The sequence below is a fragment of the Aphis gossypii genome, chromosome 2 (assembly GCF_020184175.1).
Source record: "Aphis gossypii isolate Hap1 chromosome 2, ASM2018417v2, whole genome shotgun sequence".
NCBI lineage: Eukaryota > Metazoa > Arthropoda > Insecta > Hemiptera > Aphididae > Aphis > Aphis gossypii.
This window is the reverse complement of record NC_065531.1, coordinates 68,285,559-68,300,615: the sequence shown is the minus strand read 5'-3', so window position 1 is coordinate 68,300,615 and position 15,057 is coordinate 68,285,559. Positions and strand designations below refer to the sequence as shown.

At 25.9% G+C, this 15,057-nt stretch overlaps 1 protein-coding gene across 2 annotated transcripts in view; it reads left to right on the top strand.

The window, feature by feature from the left end:
- LOC114122329 (zwei Ig domain protein zig-8-like) overlaps positions 1-15,057 on the top strand; it is a 356,252-nt gene that overhangs the window by 72,387 nt on the left and 268,808 nt on the right. The window lies entirely within an intron of this gene.

Below are 15,057 nucleotides of genomic sequence, written 5' to 3'. Positions count from 1 at the left end.
GTATTAAATGTTAAGGTTTTTTTAAGCACCCAACATTTTTTTATCGACACTTCAAACAAAAAAATACTTAGAAAAATTGAAAATGTCTATTGTCTATAAATAGCTTTAAAAAGCCAAAATATTTTGAAAATTTAAGTGTAGATAGATAACACAAATATAAATATTTGGTGAAAATTTCAAGTATTTACAGTGATTAGTTTTTAAGTTACAACTATATAAAAAAATCGGTTTTGTCAAAAACTGGTTTTGCATAAAAATTCCCATTTTTCCATTACTTTTTAAAGTTTTTCCGATTTTTTTTGTAAACTATAGGAAAATATTTACTTTTAACCCTATAATGCACCAAGGATATTCACTTTTATATCGAAAACCACCCCCGAAATTTGAAATTGAAGCATTATTTCGAGTTTCGACATGTTATGCTGTACACAGACACAAAAAAAAAACACAACATTGTAAAATCAATACATTCATTACTTCTTTCAGAATCTAAAATTATAATATTATGATGATATTGGCGTTTTAAGATATGTATAATTTATTTTTATTTGTTACGAATTATAACTAGACTATTATGCTTTCATATAAACCAGTGATTTACATTAGAAATTAAGGTTCTTCGTAAGTGGTGATTCACAAATATTTCTAATTGTTTTTTTGAGTAGATATTAGCAATCGATACCTACATGTGTATGTGCACCGTCTGTTACTGTGCATTCATTACAATATATTATTGGTTGTTTACCATATAGCACACATATTATAGTAAATTAGATAATAAATAAAACTTATGAATGATAGGAAAATATAGGTTTATTAGTACTTTACTCGTTTATTTTATTGGTCTAAAAAATAGTAAAAGCTAGTAAAAAAGTATAATATTACAATTAATATAATATAGAATCTAAATTTGTATGTAATTTTATTATATTGTTGTTTGCGGTAGATAAGATTCAATTAGTACACTATGTGTTTTTTTATTATTAGTATCTATTGAATATTTATTGAACATGTTGCTCTTTAATTGTATAGATAAATTTTTTTAAAAAAAAACACTAAATTTTTATCATAAATATCATTTTATATAGTATTATATAATATGTATCTAAAAAAAAAAATGTAAAATTATATAGATAAAATCAGGTGATGAGAAATAGGTCCCTTTCTCTAGTCACTCTTTTTTTTTTGACGGTATAAAAATTCTCTATACCTACTGTTGCATTAATATATACGAACATAAATGAATGTCAACGTAATGGTTTTTTTTTGTCAGTTACCACGTGTTTAGCTAAGGTTCAGGTGTTATTTCTGTAGAAGTTTGTGTTTAATAAAGTAGGGTACTTAGAATACGAAAAACGTGTTTCGTATGAGTCCATAGTTAGTTTGTGTGTTTAATTTGCAAGTTTAATTAAAAATTTCCTGGAAGTTGGTTTTGTTTATGTTGATTTTTAAACTGTGATTTGTACCCACCTTACTATCTAAGTTAAACATGGTAAACTAAGTTATTGTAATAAATTATATATTGGTACATAATTTATTCATACATTTGTATAAACTAGAATATATAAGCTTTGCATAATATAAAAGAAACAGTCCATTTTCTCAAAAAAATATGTACCTAACATAATATATGTAATAATGTTTAAATGTTTGTCGTTTTTAATTAATATTTTAAGCTATTTTTTGATGTTTGTTTTTAAATTATTTTCTCAACATAGTTTTTTGATTTTGAATATAAATATAATAAACCACCTGCTTCATGCAAAAATATTATAGAAAAATAAATATTTCAAAAACCGAATAATTAGTAAAATTAGTATTTTTAAAAATGAGCCGTAGCCATGTTTCATTCACTAAATTTGAGAAATAATTTAAGTGAACTAATTGAATAAAATATTTTCATCATAATAACGAATTTATAGTTTTATTTAAAAAAAAAGTTACACTATAATTTCTAAATACTACCAATAATATGTATTACTATTTATCACTATGTTTTGATGTGTAAAACTTAGAGCACTGACACCATTTCAAGTTTGAGTACTAAGAAACTTATCGGTGTAACGTTATTAGTTTATTACGGATATTTCGAAGACATATTATTATGGTAAATGCTTAAAATTTGAATACTGTTAACGAAAGTCACCGTACATAATACAAATCGATATTTCAATAACAATAATAGGTATTTCAAATTTACTTGTCATTTATAAGTTAGTGCTATTTTTGCATAAATGTTCATGTCATCATTAAAAATACAAAATGCATCAAACTTTACTAAATCGATAAATAACAGAGTGTAATAATACTGTTTAGAACACTAGAAATAATAAAAATATTAGTTATATTTTAATAAAATAAACATTGGTAAACACTTGATAAATTATTATGTTGGATGCGAAAAACGTTATCAACCGATATAAATTAAAAGCTTTTATGTAGTATTTAAGAACATCATTCGCAAATTATTTGAAACTAACTTTATATAACTAATGAGTAATTCTTATAATTCATAAGTAGGTATTGTCATTATATTTTTAAAAACATTTTTATTATGAGTTTTTTTAAGTACTCCTATAAAATATCAATAATTTATTATTAAATATTAAATTCTTTTCTCGAGGTATGAAATACTAATATCGAATTTATTGTAAAACTACTATTATACTACTATAAATTATTATCATACTATGATAATCCTTTAAAAATAATAAAACCAGAAGTTTAACTTTAATATAGTTTTAAAATAATGAAGTTAATGTTTTGAAGATATGTACAAGTAATCGTTAACTTGAGTTATATAATCAACTATATTGGTAGGTTTATTTATAGCTACCTAAAAATAGGTAATACCTATAGGTAAAATGTAAGATATAAAATCTTTTTTTTTCCATTTATAGTATATTATTATACTCGTAAGCGGGTATTTTGAATATGAAATCGACTAAATTCAGTGCAAATTGAAAAACTCGATTGGGGCTTCTAACTGTTGTATACTTCAAGCACATTTGACGGCAATTTAATTTTCTTTTCACAAACACACTTGCCAACAAACTTATTCGGTCTCTATTACGTACATTTACAGTTTGTTCTTATCTATGGCGTGGCACGGATACGACCCCCGGTGTGTGGTAGATACGGTGAGTATAAAACACATTGACACGGTAGGCGAATTTTCCCTTACAACCGGGTCAGGTCGGATAAGACGAATAAATAAACAACAATTGCCCGGGTTCCCGTGCCAGAAACCTTGTGTACTATTATTATATGTACTCGCACAGTACCTCACATATAGCATAATAGTACCTTCATACATATACACACACACATATGTATACGTTTGAAGGAGTTTGTGATAGGCAAATATTTGAAGTGCCACACACTCTTATTTTCTTATCCCACTATTCGCATATCCGCTAAATTCGTGTACACACGTCACACACACATATCTGTATACAAAATATGTGTATATATGTATATATTATGTGCCTAAGGATTATTCTTTCAGCACATGTATAATTCCAGATAATATAGATTCCGTAGAAAACCTATTTCTTTTCAATTTCGTATTCAAATATTTCTACATTGGTTTGTATAAAAGATGATCTTTAAATATTTCTTATTTAAACGACGAGGACTCAACGTAAGTAATCTAGATATCAGTTCAGTATTTTACCTATTCACTTAGGTATTTCATTTGTTTTAAATATTATTTTGAAAATATTTTCCATAATACAACATAGGTGTACGAGTATACCATATGTACACATTTGCTCTTCGTTAAATATTACACTGTTCATACTATTATTTTTGAGTTTGTTTGCTTTTAATTTTAAATCTTTGCTGATTGGTGTAGTTAGACTTAACTGAATTAGTTTAAATATATACACGTGTACAATGTTGTTAATATATTTTTTATCTTTCTTTTTAGTTACTGTACTGTACAAATAATATGTGCAAATCCTTTTAAAAACTTCTTTATGTCTACTTTATATGTTTTGTATGCACTGTTTTGCCAAAACTTAAAGGTTTATAACTAAAGATTACATATTTTTGCTCTTGGAATACAAATACTATATATACGCTTTCCTTATTCTTGATCAAGAAAATGTGATATGTAAAAATGTATTAAAATATTTATTGTTATTGTTGAGATAGTCGGTAAGAAAATTATGATTTTGATTTTATATAATTTAATAATTTAAATTATATAGATCTGTGAAACGATTTTCAATTTTATGCATCCTCAAATTTATATACTGATGTGCTTTTCTTAAATAATTGCAATTTAACTATTTTTTTTATAAATATGAATTAGATTTTTAAAAACTGTTAAGAACTATCTTAATTAAAACGAAAAAAAATATATTTAAGAGAATTTCGCTTCATTGTTTAGACGACGTAAAAGATTACTAAGTCAGTAAAGCAACAAAATTATGTTTATAATATTACTTATAGTAAAAAGAAAAGGTTTATGGACAAAGTTTTTATAAATGAATTGTTACCTTAGCAAAAATAAAATGTCTCAGTTTAATGTCAAAAGATTTTGAAAAGTTTAATTTTGTAGGAAAACTTATCACCATATATTTTTGCTAAACCAAAGTATAAAGTAAAATATATGTATACACCTATCTAAAACTATAGTCATTTTATAATAGGAAAACCATATAATACCTTTTTATTCAAGTTTTAATTTATACTGCACATTTTGGTTATCAAGAATATTGGGAACAATTAATAACATAAACAGAACACTAAATTAAAAACTATTGTTCACCTAACTAATATATAAATGCAAATTATAGTATTTACCATTACATCTTATAAATAAAAAAAATGATTGTTACACATGTACGTGACCAATTTAAAGTCATAGAATAATTTTTATCATAGTACTTTAACTGATTTATTATTGTTAATAAAGACAATTATATTGTTAGAATCATTAATCATACAAAAATATATTATTGCATTGTATTTTTCGGTATATTTATTTTAAGTGAAGTTTGAAAACAGATATTTGTTTTTTATTCATCTGTTCAAATGACAAAAACTAATCGTATGCGTTATTTATTTAATTCATTAGTTTAATTTTAATTTTAATTAGACTTTAGTGGTTATATATCTAGTCACTTATAAATGTCAGTTTATATTACGCAGACATCTTGTAGAAAATGTGCTTATACTGCTTTACTGCTACCTAATTAATTCTTGTGATACACTTTGCATACACACACATATCGATCAATGTCCTTTCTTCATGACAAAGTGTGGAAGTCGTTGAATTGAGAACAAATGATTTTAAGTATAAATTATTTATCGACTGTCTACACCCTATCTGGATTAAACCCAACTTCGTAACGTATATACAATTATACGATGGTACTATTATGTAGGTCAACGGCTGGTTAGGGACCAATGAATGGTAAATTAGCTGACCACTACCACTACCCATCTAGTATATTTACTATTTGTTCCTCATAAATCCCAGATGACCTGACACCCGGCTAAACACAACCTTTTCTTTGTTCTACCCACGGTATATTCAGAATAATTTTACATAAGACTAATAATATACACTACGGTTTTTGAACTTGAACTGGTTTTGATTATAACTTATGATTTAATATATTTAGTTAAATGTTTAAATACACGCATTTTTATATTATAATATAATATTTAAATATTTGAGAATATTTATCAAAACTTATTATTTATACACATACTTCTAGTCAGCTATTAAAAAATATAATTATAATATGTATAGGTATTTTTGAATGCTAATTTAAATTTTTCATACTAGTTAAAGTTAACTTACTATTCAATATAGTTCTTTTCCGATACTTAAATGGTTATAGTTTTAATACAACATCTCGTCTGCTTTTCAAAGTGACAGAGAAATTAGTTTCTCGACACCCAGTGTATATGTTTGTTGTGCTTAAAATTTCTTTATTGTATTTTGTTTTGTTAATCCAATACTTAATACTTTTAAAATATTTTATACATAGGAGCAATAATTGTCAATAACGACAGTCGAATTATAGTTCTTTATTTTTATTTTTTTTCTAGCTTACGAGATAAAATTTCATTATTAATTATTGCTATTTGAACAAATCCTGCAAGAGACTATTGAAAAATTGATTTCTCCACTTTTATAAACGTTTTGTAAAGCCTGTAATAACACGAGTGTGATTCTTTGAGAACTTAAGAACTTAACCAATAGTTGTCGTCGGAACCACAGAAAAATGATTATACTGTGTTATGATTTTAAGAAACCTCTAAAATCAAAGATACACTACCGGAGAAGGATAATTTATAAAATATTTTTTTTTTTTTTTTTAAATAACGGTATTAGTCGTTTTTTATCTGAACTTGGACATAAGAACATGGTCGTTGAATGCCAAAAAGAGCTTAAAAGAAATATTCAGGTCTATAAATCCGGTCGAAATAATACATTCGTTAGTTCCAACACAAAATATTAATTTAATATAATACAATTGTGGTGCACTATAAGGTTGTAGCGGTGGTGGCGCTAACTGTTGATAGTCGTTGTTATACGTGCTTATAATGTTCACGTATAATATGTGTTAGTCGGAGGAAAATGTGAAACAGCAGGACCTAAGGTTTATACTTGTGACGACGTTTCCCGCGCCACGACTATGGTGTACAACGACGCTTCCGATAACTTTCCGCCGACATTAGGTCTCCCCTCGCGGTAATTGTTTTCGTATTATATATAAATATCAAATATATTATATTATTGTTGACGTGGGAAATCCGGCGTGACAAAGTACGACAACGGAGAATTCACTATTATAGAGAGTCGCGGTGGTAACAGTGTTAACTATTAAAACATTGTCTCGAAATGGCAAATTTTGGGATTGGTGAGGAAAGGGGTACAGTGTACACGCAGTATAAATATTACACTGCTTTAGTGTGAAATTACAACGTGCCCTGGCATTATAGTGCTGTATTTTATTTATAGAATAAATGGGAAGTAGTCCGAAAAACAACCTTGCACTAACTCAATGCAGTAAACCTAACACCGAAATTGGCCAAGTGCACCTGCACGCCATACCTGTAGAGATGTCCCTGGGGAGATGTCTAGAGGTATATACTATGTACGTGCTACGTGCATATGTGTATGTGTGTGTTTTAATGAATATATTTATATATATATTATATATACTTAATAAAGTATTTGAGTCTAAACGTCAGTTTTTCTGTTACACGTATCTACCGGGATTTACGTTTTGTTGTTTTTATACTAATTTAGACATCATACAAACTTTTGTATGATCTTTGTGTATAACATTCACTTCCCGCTGGAACTTTTCATTACTTTACCATTGTTTAAGCGTGATGCTACACTCAATGCCACTGGTTGTGCTATTGGTAGCTGTTGGTTGTCAACGTCCACATTATTTTTTTTTATCGTGTTTTGAATTGAATCTATAAAAATTATAGCTGTATGAGTTTGATCTAGATAAGTTACAATTTCTATAAAAACGAGATTTTTCAATAATAATTTTATAATTAAATTAACCTATTTAGGGTTGATATTTATGATACTATATAAATAATTTTAAATTATGCGTTATAAATATTGATTATAAATCACTTAAAATATACAATATTACATATCATTATAGCTTTTAACATTATTCAATTACCTCTTAAGAATGTTTATCTCGCCATAAACGTAATAATACAATCAATGATATGCAAAATGCAAATGGCAAAACTAAATTAATCTAACCATAGCTTAAATCTCAAGACCCTCTCCATTCAACTATGACTTAGTACTTCCACTAACACTATATTTACGACTTCATATTATCAATAATATTGTTCGACCAGGCGATATAGAAATTAAGGTGATAATCCTATAACCATAGTTAGTATTTTCTTGAGTTATGATTTTAATACCAAACTCAATTGTATAATGTAGATTTTTTTAATTATATATAATATAAATACATAAAACTATCATAAGTTTATAAACCAAAATTAAGAACCAAACTGTTTGAACAATGAATATATATATATATATTTCGTAAATTATAATAATATTTAATATTTATGATTCGTACCAAATTTGTTATACGAGGAATCATAATATTATTTTACTGTTACTTTACAATAATATGCACTTAAATATTAAATATTATTATAAATGTTTATAATATTTTTTTAGTAACTAAATCAACACTATTTCAAATTTTAAGTAAATTAATTTTATACTTGTAAAGTTGGTATTTAAAAATAAATACTTATGATTATTATTAACGTTAAGAGTTTATAAATTATTTATTCATTATTTTTATAAATTTATATATTCAATACCAAATTTATGTAATTTTTGTTTTATAATAAAAATACATATTACTACTTACCTACATAAAAATTTTATTTTTAAAATGTTTTTTAATTACGTTATAATATGAAATAAATGTTAACATTAAAAAATTGAGTACGATCAGCTATATCACCATTATTTTTTGTGTATTATATTATCATATCAAGTTATCATTTAATGTTTGAAAAAATATAATATTTAGTAGTAAGGTAAAATACATATTCAAATTTAATTTAAAATTGATATTTTAAAAATAAATATTCTTTAACCTATAGTTATCAATTTTTATTAAAAATAATTATTTATTAGTTAGCTTATCTTTTTTTTTAGTTAGCTTTGTTTTATTTATAATAATATGTAATATATTATATAATTTATAAATACAACTAAAAATAATTTACTAGTCAAAATATTGATGGGTGTATAATATAAAATACAGCTATTTATTTTTACGAATAATAATTTTTATTCTTTTTGGAAATTATTAGTTTCGTAAAAATTTTAATAATTATTCCTTTTTTTGCATAAAAAAACCAAACAAAAGAAAAAGTTTTATCATGCAAACAAAAATAACAACGTCGAGCTATAAGAAAAAAAGAATAGGTAGACATACATATTATATATGTATATTTAAACTTTTTAATGACGTTTCTGGGTGAGAATAACTTGAAATATAACGCCAGCATTTTGTTTGGCGTGAACTTTTTATTATTATGCATTCTTTTTCCTGAACACGATATTTATGATGGGTCTATCTAGGTTCTAGGTTCAAAGTTCTTAGTAAAAATAACGGTGATAATAATGCAAGTTTTTTTCCGAAAGCATTTTTTTCTCACATTCTACTTTTATGTTTTGCTCTGTACTTCTTAAATAATTATTCTAAAATCAATAATATTCAAACATAGCCATTAATAGTAATACATATTATAATTTACTAAAATGCCCAAACTATCTCCTGTTATTACCTTTAAAATGCCAGTGCATATTATGAGTTGTAAGTATAGTATCTATATTTTGGTTGAATTTTTTTATTTAATGAAACGTTATTGTTCTTCAATAAACTAAAACATTGATTTTATGATTTGAATTGATTGTAATTTGTTATGTTATTTTTTTAATATAAATTGACTTATAATAAAATGTCTTGAAAAATGTTAAGTTTATAGTTAGGTAGAATAATGAAACATCTATTGTGTGCCTTGTGGGGTATCTAATCGTTGTCTCTTTAATCGTCATATAGCTACATTTTAATTGCTAATAAATAAAAATTATTTTTTAACTAAGTATTTCATATTAACTTTTATATCAGAATAATATTCTTAAAAAAATATTTTTATTTATAATTGAAATAATAATTTTTCTATAAAAAAATTAAATATTATATTTCAAAAAAAAAAAAAAGGGTACCGCATACATACATGGTGTGTGGATACACTAGCCTAACATTGTATATGAAATCGATTCTGAGCGAAAATGGTCTTTAAGCCTATACCACTATTTAAGTCATTTATTTTACTTTTAGTATTACAGTAAGCAACTATATTTAGAATTTGTTTAGAATTTTAAATGAGTTTAACGTTTTTATCAATTAAATGAATGGTTCTAAAAAAATACGTTAATTATTAGTATTTAGTATTATTTAGTATATCGTGTATAAATCAAATTCATGATAAACAAAAACACAAATGTCATAATATAACGTCTCGAATGAAATAAACTATTTTATTACGCAGTCAATGATATTATTTTTAAGATAAAACCAATGATGGACTTGGGTCAACAACTATATCGCTTATCTAAATTGTCTTTGCAATCATTTAAACTTTCTTATGCGTGATCGTTCTCGCCGCTGTATACATTTACGAGACATCCAAGCTTTATCCTGCAAGACTATTCTAGATTGAACAATTCGATTTCCGAATTCTCAAACGAAACTTTTTAAATCCTATTTTTGCACACCAACAAAACCAGATAACGAGATCTAAGATAATAACCTTTCATTCTTTTTTCCCCTGTACACTCTTCACTGTTATCCGTTTTTATAATGATAGAGATATAGTGTGTGCCCTCTCATTTGGGGAGTGAGATATTTATCGCTACTGATTGTGTTTAATCTAATCGCAACTATACAATAAACTTTAAAACGTTCGTTTGTATACCTAATATACATACATAATATTATAGTATAATCACTCATTATTGGTTAACGATGATACATAAAATAAAATAATGTATCTATTGGAATGAATGACGTTGTCGACGATTATTATTTTATTTTTATAACCATGCTTTGGTGATATTATCGTAAATAAATTTGGATTTAAGTACATAAGAATATAAAAAAAAATCTTTATCATATTGATAAATATTATTAATATATATATATATACATATATATTTATCTGTAAAAAACATATATGTATCAAATGTATTGAGTGTGATGAATGAGTGAAATTTTAAACAAATGATTATTGTATAATTTGTACATGACGAAAAACGATTCTTAGCGATGATGGTTTAACTCTTTGGTAACTAAAGTTAAAATATGATTATTTTAATAATAATATTAAGATTTTAACTAATGTTTATTATATTATTATTATTATTTTTTACTGGAAGTTTTTACTTTTGATATACTTTAGAAACTATAGAATATTAAGAATATTAGATAATACAACTTTCTATTAGAAATCGCTCTAAGTTAAAAGCCGGTACATGTTTTTTCTCAAGTAACACAAATAAAATGTCTGTCATACTTATGTCTTATATATTAAGATGAGTGTTCTTACATCGTGAAAAGATTTATTTTAAGTTCGTTTAGCGTTTCTCTACAGTCACCTCTTTGCTCGTACACGTATTTCGTAGTTATTAGTTACTTTGCGTAGCTTTATTTGCTGATATTCAACGTCTTCAAGTATTCCGTTTATTACGATATAAATGATGATACGATAAGAGAATTAAATTAAAATAATACCACAGATAAAAATAATGGTGTGGTTTATACAGTTTAAAAGTTGAATTGGAGTGCAATATAATAAAATATATGCAAACATTATCTATAATATACGTAAGTAAAAATAATAGCCAATTTTGTTTTTTGAGTAACTATTCACTAATCTCGATGTGATATTAATTATTATATATTAATTGTAGTATATAATTATGTATTATTTTTTTTTTTATTGTTTTTTATATAATTGTATGTATTGAGTGCGTTGTACCTTACTCTGTATTCATACATATTATTATTATAATGCCTATATTATAATTATATATATTATAGTTCAAGTATCCGCTAAATTGATACTATTAGTCAATATTCAATGACTACAGTATTTTGATGCAACAGTTATTGGATTAAGAGGATAATAGCCAATAGGTTGGTATACAATTGTGCAGTGGTTGAAACAAAATATAAGTCTTGTTAGTTATAGGTTAGTGTCATGGCTCCTATGGAATTCATAAAGACGGAAAATAAGATCTCGCTTGACAGGATCACTAAAGCCTGCGGCTTTTCGGGTACAGAGAAATACGGGGATCAATGATAATGACTGTGATCATTGGAGGAGGTGTAAGGACCGATAGACAGGGGTGTAGAAAGCTATATACACTCACCAGCATTGTTAACTGTGTCTAGAATAATATATACGGTGGCGGTGCAGTTGGGGTTAGGCCAGAACGCCTTCATGATATCTCTTCCGATGAGCCTATTCACTGTGACGGCGTCGGCTCTCAGCGAGAACCACGTGTTACTGTTCACACACAACTATGGCATATACTGTATATATTATACATATATATATATATATATTGTATGCTGCTAAACTATATACGCGCTTTGGCGGTGGCGTTGCATACCCTTTTGTTGTGCGAGTCCTTTTCCTCTCCGCATCCTGAACTCCACTAAAACCTCCCAATACCGCCCAACACTTTCAGCGACGCCCTAAGCCACCGCTTTCCCATTTCCTGTACACACTGGTTTTCAGTGAACAACCCGCAGGTGTATTGTCTTGGATAAGCTGCCGCAGACTTTATAGAAAACCGTTTCTCATATGCTGGTAGTATATTATACATATACCTACGCGTACTGAGTTATGTATGAGTATAATATCTAAGAGTAGCCGTTCGTAATTAAATTATTATAATATATTAAATTTAGAGTTTAATGTTATATTATATTATAATGTAGTAAATGAATGATAAAATTTATTATAAGTCTTTGTAGCTGATCCAACCCTGACGCGTACTGCGTTGATGTCGTGATGTATGATATACGATATTATATTGCTTACAATAATACCCCTACAATTCTTGTTATAACACTATACCTATTATTGTGGTTTTCCCAGTTATTGTTATTTTGATAAACGATATAATAATGTATAGGTAACTACCAAATGTAAATTGTGCGTTGTACCTTTTATGGTCATAATATATATGGCCTTTATATGACTGTTAATAACGATACGTTTATTAAATCATACTATATGTGCTTAGATACGTAGATATAGCTATAAAATATTAGGCACGATGTAAAAATCGAAATCCAAAAGAGTTTTTATTTCTAATAAATTTTAATTTAAAATAAATAATTTAACTAGGTACCTATATGGATTTTATAATTATTGTTTTTATGTTAACATTTTCAAATTACAGTAAAACCTGTGTTGTGCGGAATTGCACGGGACCAATAAAAATTTCCGTTTTAGGCAGGTTTCCTTATAACTGAATAAAACGGAAAAATCCGTATTATAGAGTTACGATGTACTGCACGATTAAAGTTATAACATTTTCCGGTCAATAATAAAAATAAAAATATTAAAAATTAATAAATATCATAGGCTACAATAAATTTTAATTTTTAGTAAATAATTACAATAACAAGTATATTAATTAGATATTTCAAAATGATGATAAATAATTTTTAGACATTGTGAGAACAAGTAGGTAAGACGATACGAAACGATAGGTAAACTTCACTACGATGACAATAATAAGTGCTAATTTATAGAATCAAGATAAAATTTAGTTATCTATCGATACGTATTAATTGCTGACCTTAATTGTTTAGTAGCAAAATAAATGTGGGCATCAAAAAAATTTTTGTTCATTTTATGATGTGTTTTTCCGATTGTTAAAGGTATATCTGATTTACGGGACCAAAAAATAGCTTTCCGTTTCACGTTAAACATGTTCTGTTTTATTAAGGGTTTAATCCTATGTTAAACTATAGAAATCTGCCGGGACCATAACAAATTTCCGTACAGAACAGGATTCCATCTTATCAAGGGTTCGCACAAGACAGGTTTTACTGTATTAACTATATTGTATTGAAAGTAAATCAATAAGAAAATTATAAATATTGTTTTAAAATTTATAACTTTTAAGTTTGTATAGTCACTAATCCACAAAATATTAATTTGTTAAACACATTTTAAATTTTTAATAAATATTAAATTCTCGCCTAATTCATGTTTCAAATAATATTAACCAAAGATTGGTGTACGTGCCAAGGACCACGTGTGCTCACTTATCTTTCTGTGGCCGTTTTCAAATAAATTTCACAATGAAAACCAACTATTTGGAACATGTATTTAAACTTGAATTACTCATATAAAATATTCTGCACAACACTATAAAGTATAAATATACTAAATCTAAAATCTAGGTACATATTAAAATGGTATAACGGTTTTTAATAACATAATAGTTAAAGGTGATTTTGTATTTGAATATTTCTTTATTGATTATAATGTGTCTATTGTTTTTACATATTTTATATTTGGCGTTTATTTTTCGTTAACTATTGTATACAAATATTTATAAATTAAGATAATTACTATTTATGCATTGAAAAAAAAAAACATTTACGTTAAGGGTTTCCGTAGTAATAAATATTAATTCATAATCATAAAATAAAAACAATGTCAGTCATAATGGTTAATTTTTTTATAAAAAAATCAATCTTTAAATAAAGAAAAATACCACCTTTAAATTTTGCTGTCATATATTTAAATATTAAATGGAGATGATAAAAATAATTATGTTTACAAATCAGTTAATATGTTTTATACAATTTTGAATATTACAATACTTTGGTTAAATTTATTTTAAAAATGTATTATATTTACAACGAAATAACAAACACAGATCTATAATATATATCTTGTAAAACGTCGTGTTTATCGTTAACTTGAGTTGTTAATTTTTCTTTTACTCTTGTTAGGGTTGGAACCCCGGAAATTCAAGGACAGGGATCGTCCCTATTAATTCCCAGAGGATCAAGGGAATAAAACCATTCTCGGAAATATAAAAAATGAAATTCTATATTTTTTTAACCTTATGGTAGGGTCATAATTTAAGTTAAAAAATATTTTAATACATTATTTTTTTATAATATTTATAGTTTTATATTAAACAAAAAAACTTTATCCATACTTAACAAAATATAAGTCAGTAAATTAAGTAAATGTGAATCGTTGTTATGTCATATACTTAATTGAAATATTTATCATTTATTTAATCCTCAAGCGGATGTTTATATTAATAGATAAGATAATCACTTCAAAATCTCTAGATTTGCTGTATTGAGTTTTATGCCAATAATTATCAATGCAGTTTGTATTTTTGTAATGGTTTATTTTCTTTTGTTCTAATGTTTTATTTGTATCATTAGTTTTCAGTCCATCGAACAATTT